This window comes from Arachis ipaensis, chromosome B3 (genome assembly GCF_059453495.1).
Source record: "Arachis ipaensis isolate K30076 ecotype BB chromosome B3, ASM5945349v1, whole genome shotgun sequence".
Taxonomy (NCBI): Eukaryota; Viridiplantae; Streptophyta; class Magnoliopsida; order Fabales; family Fabaceae; genus Arachis; species Arachis ipaensis.
In genome coordinates, this window is record NC_142438.1 from 53,059,012 (window position 1) to 53,075,467 (window position 16,456).

General features: G+C 38.0%; 1 non-coding gene across 1 annotated transcript; it reads left to right on the forward strand.

The window, feature by feature from the left end:
• Positions 1 to 8,839: 8,839 nt before the first annotated feature.
• Positions 8,840 to 8,947, forward strand: LOC148570654 (small nucleolar RNA R71). The gene has a single exon (XR_015907920.1). It is a non-coding gene; the product is annotated as a small nucleolar RNA R71 (small nucleolar RNA).
• Positions 8,948 to 16,456: the final 7,509 nt, after the last annotated feature.

Here is a 16,456-nt window from a genome sequence, read left to right on the forward strand (position 1 = left end):
AATAAGCCATACCCTTCCCAATATGCATACCCAAACCAAGGATATGGTGGATTTCACTTTGATTATACACCTCCACCACCATATGCCTATGACCCATACTCCCAACATAACCCTCAATCACCATATTTTCAAATACCACACCACCACCACCGTACACCTCCTTCTACACCACTTCAAGATACCCACCAACATGAATCACCTCCTATATATATAACCTTCCTCCCAAACAATGAAACCCCTTTTTCACCCCAATGTGAAGCTTTTCTGCCCTTGGCCCAAGACCACCAAGACCTTCAAGCCTTTCTCCAAGAGCAAGAAGGATTCTGAAGCACACAAGGGCAATTCATGGCTATCATAGCCGAGGTGGTGAAACATATAGTCCTCTCATACTCATCTGATCAAGATATTCCTCTTGAGAAATGTGAAGGGTCAACTAAGCCTTGTAGTGAAGAGGAGAGCATGGAGCCACAAGGGAAAGAAGGAGGGTTGGAGCTTAAAGTGCAACAAGAGGGAGAAAGTGAAGTATGTGAACCGGAAGAGAGAAAGGGAGAATTAAGAGTGATTGATCAAGATGAGGATTCCATCATTGATGATTTTTTGTTCTCCTTGATCAATCCCCTTAAGGATCCTAATGAACCTCTTCCCCTTGAGCTTGAGAAAGACATGAAGGTAGACTTCTCACGACCTCCTTGTTATGATGAGAGTGATAGGGAAGAGGAGGAAGAAGTTGGTGAGAAAGGAGTTGACAACCAAAAGCATATTGAGTGGGTGGTAATTTCACCTATGAGCTTCATTGGCCCCCATCAATATGCTATCTTGGAGACGAACTACCAACTCAAGGTCTTTCTTGGGTTGGTGAGTGGTGGAGAAAGGAGTGTTGGTAGCCAAAGAACTCCAAGGATCATCAAGAAGGTTAATTCAAAAATTAGAGTTCAAGCATGGTGTAGAGCACAATCGGGTGATTTTCGGAGAATGTTGGGTTGTTACAAGGGTCAACTAGGAGCTTTTCCATCCGGCTTGGAGCATAAAGATCAACAAGAAAGTGAGCAGATGCCTGGAATATGGGATCCCGGAGGAGCCTCAAAGACCAAGCATGGATGGAGGTTCAAGGAGGAGTGGAAACAAAAACCACCCTAACAAGAGTCTCCACAAAAAGTCCAACTTAGGACTGTAAACCAAAGTACTAGGTGGGAGACATCCCACCATGGTAATATCTTTCTTACCCTTTTTCTTTGCTTATAGTCCTGGTTTCTTGCATGTTTGCTTCTCTTAGTTAGCTTAGGATTAGTTTAATTTCGAGTTTAGATATGTTAATTTGCATATGGATCATGATTTTGTGATGTTTTGAATTGGGGTTGAGATGTTGATTGAACTAAGGCCTAGTGCCTTAGGAATGAAAGAAAATTTTTTTGTAAAACAGGACATCTGTGCGTATGCACGATTCTGTGCATGCACACACAACTATGAGTTTCGCGACCTGTGTGAGCGCACAACCTTGTGCGCCCGCACACTCTCTTGAATGCCCTCTGGTTGCAGCGCCAGCACAGCCTGTGCATGGGCGTTGCCCTGTTTTCCTTGATCTATGCGTGCGCATTGCTTTGTGCATATGCACATGTCTTCCTTTTCGCGCCAACTGTGCGGCCGCACAGACGTGTGCGTCCGCATGCGAGCTTGCAGCTCCTCTGGTGGTAGCGTTAGCACAGACTGTGCGCCTGCACCCCCCTTTTCACTCTTTGCGTGCGCACGGACACATGATCCATCCGTTACAAAAAAATCTCTTCTGTGCGCACGCACAGGCTTATGCGTGCGCACACTTCTTACACCCCCTTCTGTCCAGAGCGTTCGCACGACTTGTGCGGAGACACCCCTCCCCTTTTCACCTAGTGTGCGTATACACACATTTCTGTTCGTATGCACAAGTGCTATTTTGGAAAAAAATTTTATTTCTTTTCCATTTAAGCCCTAACGCACTTCCCCCCCTCCACCCCTCTCTTTTCTTGCTTCTTCCATGTTTTTCCTCTTATTTTATTTAATCTTCATTGAATTTCATTTTTATTTTAGTTATTATATTAGTTTTACTTTAGTTGTTTCTATTTAAATAAGTTGCAAGTGTTTGTGATAGGGTTGCCTCTTGATACAATGCACTTATACTTTGCTTTAATATGCAACTACCTAGTGGATTTGAATACTCATATTTTGATTGTACCACTAGGGCAAATTATATAAGTGCATTGGATTAAGTGATTTGAGTTGAAATTACTTGTTCATCATGATTTTCATATTAAAAATCATCACAAGTTTAGTACTTGTTCCTTGTTAATGCTCTGCATTTGTTTGAGTGACCTAAATTGATTCATATCAAGCTTATCACTTTTTGTAACAAGTACCCTTCCAGATGACTTTTTCATTATGCTTCGTGATGAGTAGGGAGTTTTCGTTCATTATTGAATTGGTTGTTGTTTATTGTGCTATTTTATATTAATCTTGCGCTTTAACTTGCACAATTACAATAGCCAATATCTTAATCACTCAATTCACTTTCATAGTCACCTTAGGTTGCTTGTGCCTTAAGTTTTGCTCATTCTCCACTTGCAACCTAGGTTACCTAATTGAAGGACATATGCTAATTCTTTTGATTGTGTGATCCCCATTTACCCTGCCAATGTGTGTTATTCTAAACCGTGCACACTTAGAACACACACATTGTCATACCACACATCTCACTTTTCCTCAATTGTGTTTATTTGTTTACTCAGCAACCGGAACCACGGAGCCCACCAGTTGAAGGTGGAGCTTCATAGCTCCTCACCACTGAATTTTGTTCGTGCACGGAGGACCGTGCAACGCTTAAGTGTGGGGATGATTCGTTATTTTGGAGCATAAAATTTCTCTTTTGAACACTTCGCACTTTATTTTTGTTTCTTTTTATTATGTTTCTTGTAGATACTTAGAGTGCTTTTAACTGTTGCATTGCATTTTTCTTTTGGTATATATATATATATATATATATATATATATATATATATATATATATATATATATCTGGTGCACGAAATCGTGATCGTTCATTCCTTGGTAACGGTGCTAAAAACTTAATACGCACGTTCATAATTTTATTTCTTTTTTACAATTTCGATACAACTAACCAGCAAGTACTCTGGGTCGTCCAAGTAATAAACCTTACGTGAGTAAGGGTCGATCCCACGGAGATTGTCGGCTTGAAGCAAGCTATGGTCACCTTATAAATCTCAGTCAGGCGGATTCAAAAGGTTATAGAGTTTTAATAATTAAAAGATAAATAAAACATAAACTAGGATAGAGATACTTATGTAATTCATTGGTGAGAATTTCAGATAAGCGTATAGAAATGCTTTCGTTCCTCTGAACCTCTGCTTTCCTGCTATCTTCATCCAATCATTCCTACTCCTTTCCATGGCAAGCTTTATGTAGGGCATCACCGTTGTCAATGGCTACGTCCCATCCTCTCTGTGAAAATGGTCCAATGCGCTGTCACTGCATGGCTAATCATCTGTCGGTTCTCGATCATACTGGAATAGGATTTACTATCCTTTTGTGTCTGTCACTACGCCCAGCACTCGCGAGTTTGAAGATCGTCACAGCCATCCCTTCCCAGATCCTACTCGGAATACCACAGACAAGGTTTAGACTTTCCGAATCTCAAGAATGGCCATCCATGGGTTCTAACTTATACCACGAAGATTCTAATATCTCGGACTCGGTCCTCTGTATTAGATATCTAAGAGATACTCATTCTAGCTTGTTTGCATGTAGAACGGAAGTGTTTGTCAGGCACGCGTTCATAGGTGAGAATGATGATGAGCGTCACATAATCATCACATTCATCATGTTCTTGGGTGCGAATGGATATCTTAGAGAAGGAATAAGCTTGAATTGAATAGAAAAACAGTAGTACTTTGTATTAATTCATGAGGAACAGCAGAGCTCCACACCTTAATCTATGGAGTGTAGAAACTCTACCGTTGAAAATACATAAGTGATAAGGTCCAGGTATGGCCGAATGGCCAGCCCCCAAAACGTGATCAAAGGATCAAAAGATAATCCAAAGATGTAAATACAATAGTAAAAAGTCCTATTTATGCTAAACTAGTTACTAGGGTTTACAGAAATGAGTAAATGATGCAGAAATCTACTTCCGGGGCCCACTTGGTGTGTGCTTGGGCTGAGCATTGAGCTTTACACGTGTAGAAGCTTCTCTTGGAGTTAAACGCCAGTTTGTAACCTGTTTCTGGCGTTGAACGCCAGTTTGCATCATCTAAACTCGGGCAAAGTATGGACGATTATATATCTAGAAAGCCCTGGATGTCTACTTTCTAACTCAATTGAGAGCGCGCCATTTGGAGTTCTGTAGCTCCAGAAAATTCACTTTGAGTGCAGGGAGGTCAGAATCTAACAGCATCTGCAGTCCTTCTTCAACCTCTGAATCTGATTTTTGCTCAAGTCCCTCAATTTCAGCCAGAAAATACCTGAAATCACAGAAAAACACACAAAATCATAGTAAAGTCCAGAAATGTGGTTTTTATTTAAAAACTAATAAAAATATACTAAAAACTAACTAAATTATACTGTAAACTATGTAAAAATAATGCCAAAAAGCGTATAAATTATCCGCTCATCACAACACCAAACTTAAATTGTTGCTTGTTCCCAAGCAACTAAAAATCAATAGGATAAAAAGAAGAGAATGTACTATAAATTCCAAAATATCAATAAAACTTAGTTCCAATCAGATGAGCGGGACTTGTAGCTTTTTGTCTCTTGAATAGTTTTGGCATCTCACTTTATCCATTGAAGTTCAGAATGATTGGCATCTATAGGAACTCAGAGTTTAGATAGTGTTATTGATTCTCCTAGTTTAGTATGTTGATTCTTGAACACAGCTACTTTATGAGTCTTGGCCGTGGCCCTAAGCACTTTGTTTTCCAGTATTACCACCGGATACATAAATGCCACAGACATATAACTGGGTGAACCTTTTCAGATTGTGACTCAGCTTTGCTAAAGTCCCCAATTAGAGGTGTCCAGGGTTCTTAAGCACACTCTTTTTTTGCTTTGGACCTTGACTTTAACCGCTCAGTCTCAAGTTTTCACTTGACACCTTCACGCCACAAGCACATGGTTAGGGACAGCTTGGTTTAGCCGCTTAGGCCAGGATATTATTCCTTTAGGCCCTCCTATCCACTGATGCTCAAAGCCTTGGATCCTTTTTATTACCCTTGCCTTTTGGTTTTAAGGGCTATTGGCTTTTTGCTCTTGCCTTTTGGTTTAAAGAGCTTTTGGCTTTTTCTGCTTGCTTTTTCTTTTTATTTTTTTTAATGATTTTTTTCGCCATTTTTCTTTTCTCTTTTTTTTTTCTGTAAGCTTTTGTATTCACTGCTTTTTCTTGCTTCAAGAATCATTTTTATGATTTTTCAGATTATCAAATAACATTTCTCTTTTTTCATCATTCTTTCAAGGGCCAATATATTTAACATTCATAAACAACAACTTCAAAAGACATATGCACTGTTCAAGTATTCATTCAGAAAATAAAAAGTGTTGCCACCACATCAAAATAATTAAACTAGTTTCAAGGATGAATTCGAAACCATGTACTTCTTGTTCTTTTGTAATTAAAACATTTTTCATTCAAGAGAGGTGATGGATTCATATTCATAACTTTAAGGCATAGATACTTAGACACTAATGATCATGTAATAAGACACAAATATAAATAAACATAAAGCTCAAAAATCGAAAAATAGGAAAATAAATAAACAAGGAGATTAAGGAATGAGTCCACCTTAGTGAGGGTGGCGTCTTCCTCTTCTTGAAGAACCAATGGTGCTCTTGAGCTCCTCTATGTCTCTTCCTTGTCTTTCTTGCTCCTCCCTCATAGCTCTTTGATCTTCTTTAATTTCATGGAGGATGATGGAGTGCTCTTGATGCTCCACCCTTAGTTGTCCCATGTTGGAACTTAATTCTTCTAGGGAGGTGTTGATTTGCTCCCAATAGTTTTGTGGAGGAAGGTGCATCCCTTGAGGCATCTCAGGGATTTCATGGTGGGGAATTTCTTCATGCTCTTGTTGAGGTCCATGATCTCTTATTTGCTCCATCCTTTTCTTAGTGATGGGCTTGTCCTCTTCAATGAGGATGTCTCCCTCTATGTCAATTCCAGCCGAATTACAGAGGTGGAAGCAATTGCCTTCCCTTTTCTCTTTCTAGAGGTTTCTATGGCCTTAGGTGCCATTAATGGTTATGGAAAAACAAAAAGCTATGCTTTTACCACACCAAACTTAAAATATTTTCTCATTCCCGAGCAAAAGAAGAAAGAAAGATAGTAGAAGAAGAAGAAAATGGAGGAGATGGATGGTAAGGAGTTTTCGGCCAAGGGTGAATTTAGGGTTGTGTTGTGTGAAAATAAAGAAGGAATGAGGGGTTTATATAGGAGTGGGAGGGTGAAGTTTTGGCCATTAGGGTTGGGTTTGGGAGGGAAATTAGTTTGAATTTTGAAGGTAGGTGGGGTTTTTGGGGAAGAGAAGATGGATGTGAGTGGTGAAGAGGTGATGGGAAAGAGTGATTGAGGTGATTGGTGAAGGGTATTTGGGGAAGAGAGTTATGAAAATGTGTGAAGAGGAGAGAAGAAAAAGTGGGGATCCTGTGGGGTCCACAGATCAAGTGGGATCAATGACTTAACATCCCTGCCCCAATTAGGCATGTAAAACGCCCTTGCTATGCAATCCTGGCATTTAACGCCAGACTGCTGCCTGTTTCTGGCGTTAAATGCCCAAATGCAGCTTGTTTCTGGCATTTAACGGCAGGTAGATGCTTGTTTCTGGCGTTAAACGCCAGCTTGGTGCTTGTTTCTGGCGTTAAACGCCAGACAGATGCTTGTTTCTGGCGTTTAACGCCAGCATGCCTCTCCTCCACGGTGTGCTATTTTTAATGCTATTTTTTATTCTGTTTTTGATTTTTTTTCAGTAGTTTTTGTGACTTCACATGATCATCAACCTAAAGAAAACATAAAATAACAATAGAAAAAAAATAAATATAATTAAATAACATTGGGTTGCCTCCCAACAAGTGCTTCTTTAATGTCAATAGCTTGACAGTGAGCTCTCATGGAGCCTCACAGATAATCAGAGAAAGGTTGGAACCACAAAACACCAAATTTAGAGTTTGAATGTGGGGGTTCAACACCAAACTTAGTATTTGGTTGTGGCCTCCCAACACCAAACTTAGAGTTTGACTGTGGGGGCTTTAGTTGACTCTGCAGTGAGAGAAGCTCTTCATGCTTCCTCTCCATGGTTACAGAAGGAGATCCTTGAGTTTTAAATACAAGGTAGTCCTCATTCAGTTGAAGGACCAATTCTCCTCTGTCCACATCAATCACAGCTCTTGCTGTGGCTAGGAAGGGTCTTCCAAGGATGATAGATTCATCTTCATCCTTTCCAGTGTCTAGGATTATGAAATCAGCAGGGATGTAAAGGCCTTCAACCTTTACTAACACATCCTCTACTAGTCCATAAGCCTATTTTCTTGAGTTGTCTGCCATCTCTAATGAGATTCTGGCAGCTTGCACCTCAAAGATTTCCAGTTTTTCTATTACAGAGAGTGGCATGAGGTTTATCCCTGACCCAAGGTCACATAGAGCCTTCTCAAAGGCCATGGTGGCTATGGTACAAGGTATTAAGAACTTTTCAGGATCCTATTTCTTCTGAGGCAATGTCAGTTGATCTAGATCACTCAGTTCATTGATGAGTAAGGGGGGTTCATCTTCCCAAGTCTCATTACCAAATAATTTGGTATTCAGCTTTATGATTACACCAAGGTACTTGGCAACTTGCTCTTCAGTGATATGTTCATTCTCTTCAGAAGAAGAATACTCATCAGAGCTCATGAATGGCATAAGGAGGTTCAATGGAATCTCTATGGTCTCTAGATGAGCCTCAGATTCCTTTGGTTCCTCAGAGGAAAACTCCTTGTTGATCACTGGACGTCCCAGAAGGTCTTCCTCACTGGGATTCACGTCCTCTCCCTCCCTTGTAGGTTTGGCCATGATGGTTAAATCAATGGCCTTGCACTCTCTTTTTGGATTCTCTTCTGTATTGCTTGGGAGAGTACTAGGAGGAGTTTCAGTGACTCTTTTACTCAGCTGGCCTGCTTGTGCCTCTAAATTTCTAATGGAGGACCTTGTTTCATTCATGAAACTTAAAGTGGCCTTAGATAGATCAGAGACTATATTTGCTAAGCTAGATGGATTCTGCTCAGAATTCTCTGTCTGTTGCTGAGTGGATGATAGAAAAGGCTTGCTATTGCTAAACCTGTTTCTTCCACCATTATTAAAGCCTTGTTGAGGCTTTTGTTGATCTTTCCATGAGAAATTTGGATGATTCCTCCATGAGGGATTATAGGTGTTTCCATAGGGTTCACCCATGTAATTCACCTCTGTTATTGCAGGGTTCTCAGGATCATAAGCTTCTTCTTCAGAAGATGCCTCTTTAGTACTGTTGGATGATTCCTTCAATCTATTCAGACTCTGAGAGATCATATTGACTTGCTGAGTTAATATTTTATTCTGAGCCAATATGGCATTCAGAGTATCAATTTCAAGAACTCCCTTCCTCATAGGCATCCCATTACTCACAGGATTCCTTTCAGAAGTGTACATTAACTGGTTATTTGCAACCATGTCAATGAGTTCTTGAGCTTCTGCAGGCATTTTCTTTAGGTGAATGGATCCACCTGCAGAATGGTCTAGTGACATCTTTGATAGCTCAGACAGACCATCATAGAATATATCCAGGATGGTCCATTCTGAAAGCATGTCAGAAGGACACTTTTTGGTCAGTTCCTTGTATCTCTCCCAAGCTTCATAGAAGGATTCACCTTCTTTCTGTTTGAAGGTTTGAACATCCACTCTAAGCTTACTAAGCTTTTGAGGAGGAAAGAACTTGGCTAAGAAAGCCGTGACCATCTTACCCCAAGAGTTCAGGCTATCCTTAGGTTGAGAGTCCAACCATATTCTAGCTCTGTCTCTTACAGCAAATGGGAAAAGCATAAGCCTGTAGACCTCAGGATCAACCCCATTGGTCTTAACAGTATCACAGATCTACAAGAATTCAGTTAAGAACTGAAAAGGATCTTCAGATGGAAGTCCATGAAACTTGCAGTTCTGTTACATTAGAGAAACTAATTGAGGTTTAAGCTCAAAGTTGTTTGCTCCAATGGCAGGAATTGAGATGCTTCTTCCATGTAAATTGGAATTTGGTGCAGTAAAGTCACCAAGCATCTTCCTTACATTGTTATTATTTTCGGCCATGTCTCCTTCTTTTTCGAAAATTTCTATCAGATTTTCTCCAGAGAGTTATGCTTTAGCTTCCCTTAGCTTCCTCTTTAGAGTCCTTTCAGGTTCAGGATCGGCTTCAACAAGAATATTCTTATCCTTGTTCCTGTTTATATGAAAATGAAGAGAACACAAAAGAAAATATGGAATCCTCTATGTCACAGTATAGAGATTCCTTATGCAAGTATAAGAAGAGAAGAATGTAAGAAGGAGAAGAGAGAGAGGGAATTTCGAAAATTAATTAAATCAAAAAATAAAATTTAAAGTTAAATTTTGAAAATTAAAATTGAAATCAAATTAAATTAAAAATTAAAACAATTAGTTAAATAAAAGGGAATTTTGAAAAAGAGGGAAGGGATTTTCGAAAATTAGAGAGGGAGTTAGTTAGGTAGTTTTGAAAAAGATAATAATCAAATAAAAAGTAAAGTGGTTAATTGAAAAAGATTTGAAAATCAAATTTGAAAAGATAAAAATTTAGAAAAGATTTTGAAATTAAATTTTGAAAAAGATGTGATTGAAATTTAATTTGAAAAAGATTTGAAAAAGAATTTTAAAAAGATTTGATTTTGAAAGTTAAAGTTGATTACTTGACTAACAAGAAAAAAAAAGACTTGATTTTAAAATTTAAAGATTGAACCTTTCTTATTAGGCAAGTAACAAACTTAATATTTTTGAATCAATCACATTAATTGTTAGCATTGAATTCGAAAATATGGAATAAAAATAAGAAAAAGATTTTGAAAATTAATTTGAAATTTTCGAGAATATGAAAGAAAAATTGAAAAAGATTTGATTTTTGAAAAAGATTTGAAAAAGATAAAATTTTTAAATTGAAAATTTGATTTGACTCATAAGAAACAACTAAATTTTAAAAATTTTTGAAAAAGTCAACTCAAATTTTCGAATTTGATGAGAAGAAAAAGGGAAAGATATTTTTTTGATTTTTGAATTTTTAATGATGAAAGAGAAAAACATCAAAAGACTCAAAAGATGAAAATTATGAATCAAAACAAGAAAAATATGCAAGAACACTTTGAATGCAAAGATGAACACCAAGAACACTTTAAATGTCAAGATGAACACCAAGAACTTATTTTTGAAAAATTTTCAAGAAAAGAAAACATGCAAGACACTAAACTTAAAAATTTTTATTCTTTAGACATTAATGTTTCAAGAATGCATATGAAAAATAAGAAAAGACACAAAACAAGAAAATATGAAGATCAAACAAGAAGACTGGCCAAGAACGACTTGAAGATCATGAAGAATGCAATGCATGAAATTTTCGAAAATAAATTTTTTTTAGAAGATTAAAAAGATGCAATTGACACCAAACTTAAAAGTTGACTCTAGACTCAAGCAAGAAACACAAAAAATATTTTTGATTTTATGATTTTGTAAAATTTTTTTGTATTTTTCGAAAATTAATTGGGAAAAACGAAAAAAGAAATTTTTTTTATATTTTTCAAAAATAAGAAATAAAAAGCTTAAAATTAAAATAAAATTACCTAATCTGAGCAACAAGATGAACCGTCAGTTGTCCAAACTCGAACAATCCCCGGCAACGGCACCAAAACTTGGTGCACGAAATCGTGATCGTTCATTCCTTGGTAACGGCGCTAAAAAACTTAATACGCACGTTCATAATTTTATTTCTTTTTCACAATTTCGATACAACTAACCAGCAAGTGCACTGGGTCGTCCAAGTAATAAACCTTACGTGAGTAAGGGTCGATCCCACGGAGATTGTCGGCTTGAAGCAAGCTATGGTCACCTTGTAAATCTCAGTCAGGCGGATTCAAAAGGTTATAGAGTTTTAATAATTAAAAGATAAATAAAACATAAACTAGGATAGAGATACTTATGTAATTCATTGGGGAGAATTTCAGATAAGCGTATAGAGATGCTTTCGTTCCTCTGAACCTTTGTTCTCCTGCTGTCTTTATCCAATCATTCCTACTCCTTTCCATGGCAAGCTTTATGTAGGGCATCACCGTTGTCAATAGCTACATCCCATCCTCTCTGTGAAAATGGTCCAATGCGCTGTCACTGCATGGCTAATCATCTGTCGGTTCTCGATCATACTGGAATAGGATTTACTATCCTTTTGCGTCTGTCACTACGCCCAGCACTCGCAAGTTTGAAGCTCGTCACAGCCATCCCTTCCCAGATCCTACTCGGAATACCACAGACAAGGTTTAGTCTTTCCGGATCTCAAGAATGGCCGTCCATGGGTTCTAACTTATACCACGAAGATTCTAATATCTCAGACTCGGTCCTCTGTATTAGATATCTAAGAGATACTCATTCTAGCTTGTTTGCATGCAGAAAGGAAGTATTTGTCAGGCACGCGTTCATAGGTGAGAATGATGATGAGAGTCACATAACCATCACATTCATCATGTTCTTGGGTGCGAATGGATATCTTAGAGAAGGAATAAGCTTGAATTGAATAGAAAAACAGTAGTACTTTGTATTAATTCATGAGGAACAGCAAAGCTCCACACCTTAATCTATGGAGTGTAGACACTCTACCGTTGAAAATACATAAGTGATAAAGTCCAGGCACGGCCAAATGGCCAGCCCCCAAAACGTGATCAAAGGATCAAAAGATAATCCAAAGATGTAAATACAATAGTAAAAAGTCCTATTTATGCTAAACTAGTTACTAAGGTTTACAGAAATGAGTAAATGATGCAGAAATCCACTTCCGGGGCCCACTTGGTGTGTGCTTGGGCTGAGCATTGAGCTTTACACATGTAGAGGCTTCTCTTGGAGTTGAACGCCAGTTTGTAACCTGTTTCTGGCGTTTAACTCCACTTTGCAACCTGTTTCTGGCGTTTAACTCCAGAATGCAGCATGGAACTGGCGTTGAACGCCAGTTTGCGTCATCTAAACTCGAGCAAAGTAAGGACTATTATATATATCTGGAAAGCCCTGGATGTCTACTTTCTAACGCAATTGAGAGCGTGCCATTTGAAGTTCTATAGCTCCAGAAAATCTACTTTGAGTGCAGGGAGGTCAGAATCCAGCAGCATCTGCAGTCCTTCTTCAACCTCTGAATCTGATTTTTTGCTCAAGTCCCTCAATTTCAGCTAGAAAATACCTGAAATCATAGAAAAATACACAAACTCATAGTAAAGTCCAGAAATGTGATTTTTATTTAAAAACTAATAAAAATATACTAAAAACTAACTAAATTATACTGAAAACTATGTAAAAACAATGCCAAAAAGCGTATAAATTATCTGCTCATCAATATCTTAGTTTAATTCTAGTTATTGCATTTGGTATTTTGCATCTTTTGCAAAGTACATATTTTATAGATAGAAGTCATGATTGGATGATTTGAATAGCATAACACCTAGTCCAATTTTGTCCTAATTGTTCATGTTAATTTTTGCAATGTTGAAAATTAGGAATAGAACTAGGAAATTTGGGAAAAAATTGCATCCATCACAACATACATACATATAGGAAATAAGTTTCGTGAAACAAGAACAAATTTTCATGAAACCCTTCTTAGGGCGTGTCATTGATTGAATTGAAAAATTGTTTTTCAACTTGCATGAAGCATCCTTTTTCATAGAACATATAAAAGAGCTAGAACAACATACCTTGGAAGATTTGAGCTCTAATAGATGGTTGCACATTTTCAACCATAAAGTTTGTTCTTGTACGATTACACTCCTTTTTTATTGTGATCATTGATTTGCATGAATCTATATGTCCTATATTTGTTGTTTGATTGCATTTAGCATGATTGAGGCCATTCTTGTTATTGAACTCACTAACCTATATGGCCAACCCTTGTATTCACCTTTGTAACCCCTTTTTGAGCCTTTAAATTCCATTTTGTTCTAATGCTAAGCACATTATTCTCCCTAAAGTGAAAAACCATTGATGTCCCTGGATTACTCTTTGATTAGCTTGGGTGGAGTAGTGTGTATACTCTAAGTGTGGGGAAAAATTATTGGGAAACATTGGTGATAAGCTTATTTGGGATATTCATTGAGAAAACTTGGATAATAGAGTAATACTCATGCTTTCATTGTTCAAGACATATGCATCTTCTCTTGAAGACACAAAACAAGGAAATGTTCTTTAAAAAAAAGATATCAATCAAATCAAATCTTGTGCATAGTAGCATATGAAATAAAAAGCTGAATAAAGGATGCATATGTGTGTGTTTTGGAAAGAAATGCATGAGTAGATGTGAGATATGAGACAAATGGGTAGCTAGGTTGTTTTGTTATGTGTACATGGGATGATATAGGATTAGGTGGACACTTGATCTAATCAAAGATGTAATTTACTAAGTCCACTTGACCATATTGACCTTACCTGGACCCTAGCCCCATTACAACCCTCAAAAGACCTCATGATATTTGCTTTTCATGCATCAAATATTAGTTGATTGTTAGATGACTTGCAAATCTTTGAAAAACATGATTAAAGGAGAATTGAGTGATTAAACCCTAACACTGAGCGATTAGAGTGTAAACACATCCGGTGAGGGGTTCAATCGCTCAATTCTATGTTCTTGTTCCTTATATCATATCTTCTTGCAAGTTGTTTGGTTGTTGGTTTGAAAATCTCAATTCAAGTCTTTGGATTTTGGTTATATTATTATATTTCCTTACCTTGCCCTAAGGTCTTATCTTGGATTGATTGGAATTCTTTTGTTTTGTTTACACCAAATCAATAGGACATTATAGATAGATATATAGATAGTATATAGCATAGATACATGCATATAGATAGTGCATTCAATAAGTTGTTTTCCTTTTATCCTTCTCCTTTATATGTGATTAGTATGAGGACATGCTATTGTTTAAGTGTGGGAGAATTGATAAGTCCATATTTATTGGTATATTTTGACTCAAATTGGATGGATTTTAGCACATGAACTCACACTTAAGCACCAAAATAGCATACTTTTGTGTTTTCTCTCTAGATTGTATCTAAATGTGAAAACATGCTCTTTTGTGCTTATTTCGACTAATTTTATTCCAATTACCTTCCATTCGATACCTTGATGTTATTTGTGAGTGATTTCAGATGAATAAGGTAGGAATGACTTGGTGGGAATGGAAGAGGAGCATGCAATTGGGAGAAAGCCTGAAGAAAACAAGGAGGAAGAGCATTGCCATGCGTGCGTACGCACGAGGATGCGTGCCTACGCACGAAAAGGAAATCAACATGCGTGCATGCGCACAACCACCTGTGCGTACATACAAGAATCCAAGCAGAGAGAATCCAGAGCATCGCGAAGTGTGCGTGCACACAACCCTCTGTGCGTACACACAAGTGAATATTCAGCGAAGTGTGCGGACGCACACATCTGTGCATTCGCACAGGTCCCAGTGCGTGCCTTCATTAAAAATGCACGTGCACTTGCATTTTAGGGCTCTTTTGGCTCATTTCTGAAGGCTTGGATGCTAAAATCAAAGGCTATATGAAGGGAGCAACACCACCTATCAAGGCATTAGGTAGAATTAGATAGAAAACACATAGTAGGAGTAGGAGTAGGAGTAGTGTACATTAGGTAATTCTCTCTTAGGGTTTTAATTATGGTTTGTAGCATTTTATACTTCAATTTTGGCTTTGAATTTTGTAATTTCATTGTAAGTATTTCTTTAATTCCTCTTTTATTACACTACTTGTTCTACACTTTCTTGCATTCTCATTTCCTTTGTCAATATACACATAGTTTTTCAATTTTGAATTTCTAGTTATTGAATTTAATGTTTGATGCTTATTTTATGTTTGTTGAGTTGCTTTAGTTGCTTGTTATCATTTATGGTTTATAGCTTTTACTATTTTCCCAATTTTACCATGTTTTATGTTTATGCCCTCTATGTGTTTGATGAAATGCCAATCTTAGTTATGGGGTAGATTTCCACCCCTTGGCTTCGGGAAATGAGTTTATGGATTACTAGAGCCATAATGTCCAACATTTAGTGGTAATTCTTGGGAAGTTAGTTGATTCTTGTTAAAGCTAGCCTTTTATCAACTAGTTTAGTAAGTTGGTTAGAACTTATGGATTAAGGTCAATTATACTTGCTTGACTTACTCCTCGATGTTAGGGGTTAACTAAGCGAGATTAACTCATGATAATTATCATAGTTGTGGTTATGGCAAGGAAGGGATTCCATAATTCATCCCAAGTCAAGGTTTCATTTATGTTTTGAACCACTCTTTAATCACTTTATAGTTTTACTTGTTTATATTGCATACATAGTTCTTTTATTCCTTTATTAGTTTATTAATTGTAATTTTGTCTTGTTCTTTTATCTCTTTATTTGTTGCTTCTTCATTGAAAACCCCTAGCTTTCCACAACCAAAATTGTCTGCACTTGTTGTCACTAGTTCCTAGGGAGAACGACCCGGGAGTCTTAATACTCTCGGTTAATTTGGTTTGAATAGTGACATTATCTTGAATTGAAGTTTGATTGAGAGGATCCATTGCCGGTTTGGACTATACTCACAACAGAATTACTTTATCTAGTTTTCCGAATTGGCATAATTCTCTTCTATCAGTTAACTCTGAGAATATCCACCGTCTGGCGGTGGTGGGTGGTGGTGTCGCTGATAAACGATGATAGCTCAGGAAGGCTCAGCTACCGGCTCCTCAACTCTCTACTCGGCTACAACTACCGGCTCTGCTCTCTCAACCATTGGCTCCTCTGCTCTCTCCTCAGCTCTGTCAGCTGCTGGCTCCTCCACTGCTGCAGGCTCAATCTCAGGCTCTGGCTCTGGTGTATCCGGAGGGGGTGACCCATGGTCTCTACCCTCAAACTTTGCCACAATCCATTGAAAATGGTGCGCATTGCGGCGCTCATAGCGGTGGACGGCATGAAGAATCTCCCAACCCAGTTCATAAGGTGTCTGAAGTCGGGGTGCGGGTGTAGGAGGTGCAGGAGGTACTGAGGGCTCTACTGCTGATGATGGTGGATCAGTGGTCTTTTTCATCTTCTGTGGTGGTCCCTCATACTCGCCGTGTGGCAGGAATGGCTGGGTTGCTGACGTAAACAGAAGTCCGGTCTGTCGGACGTCGCTTCACTCCAGTTAAGGTAGCCAATCTGGTGA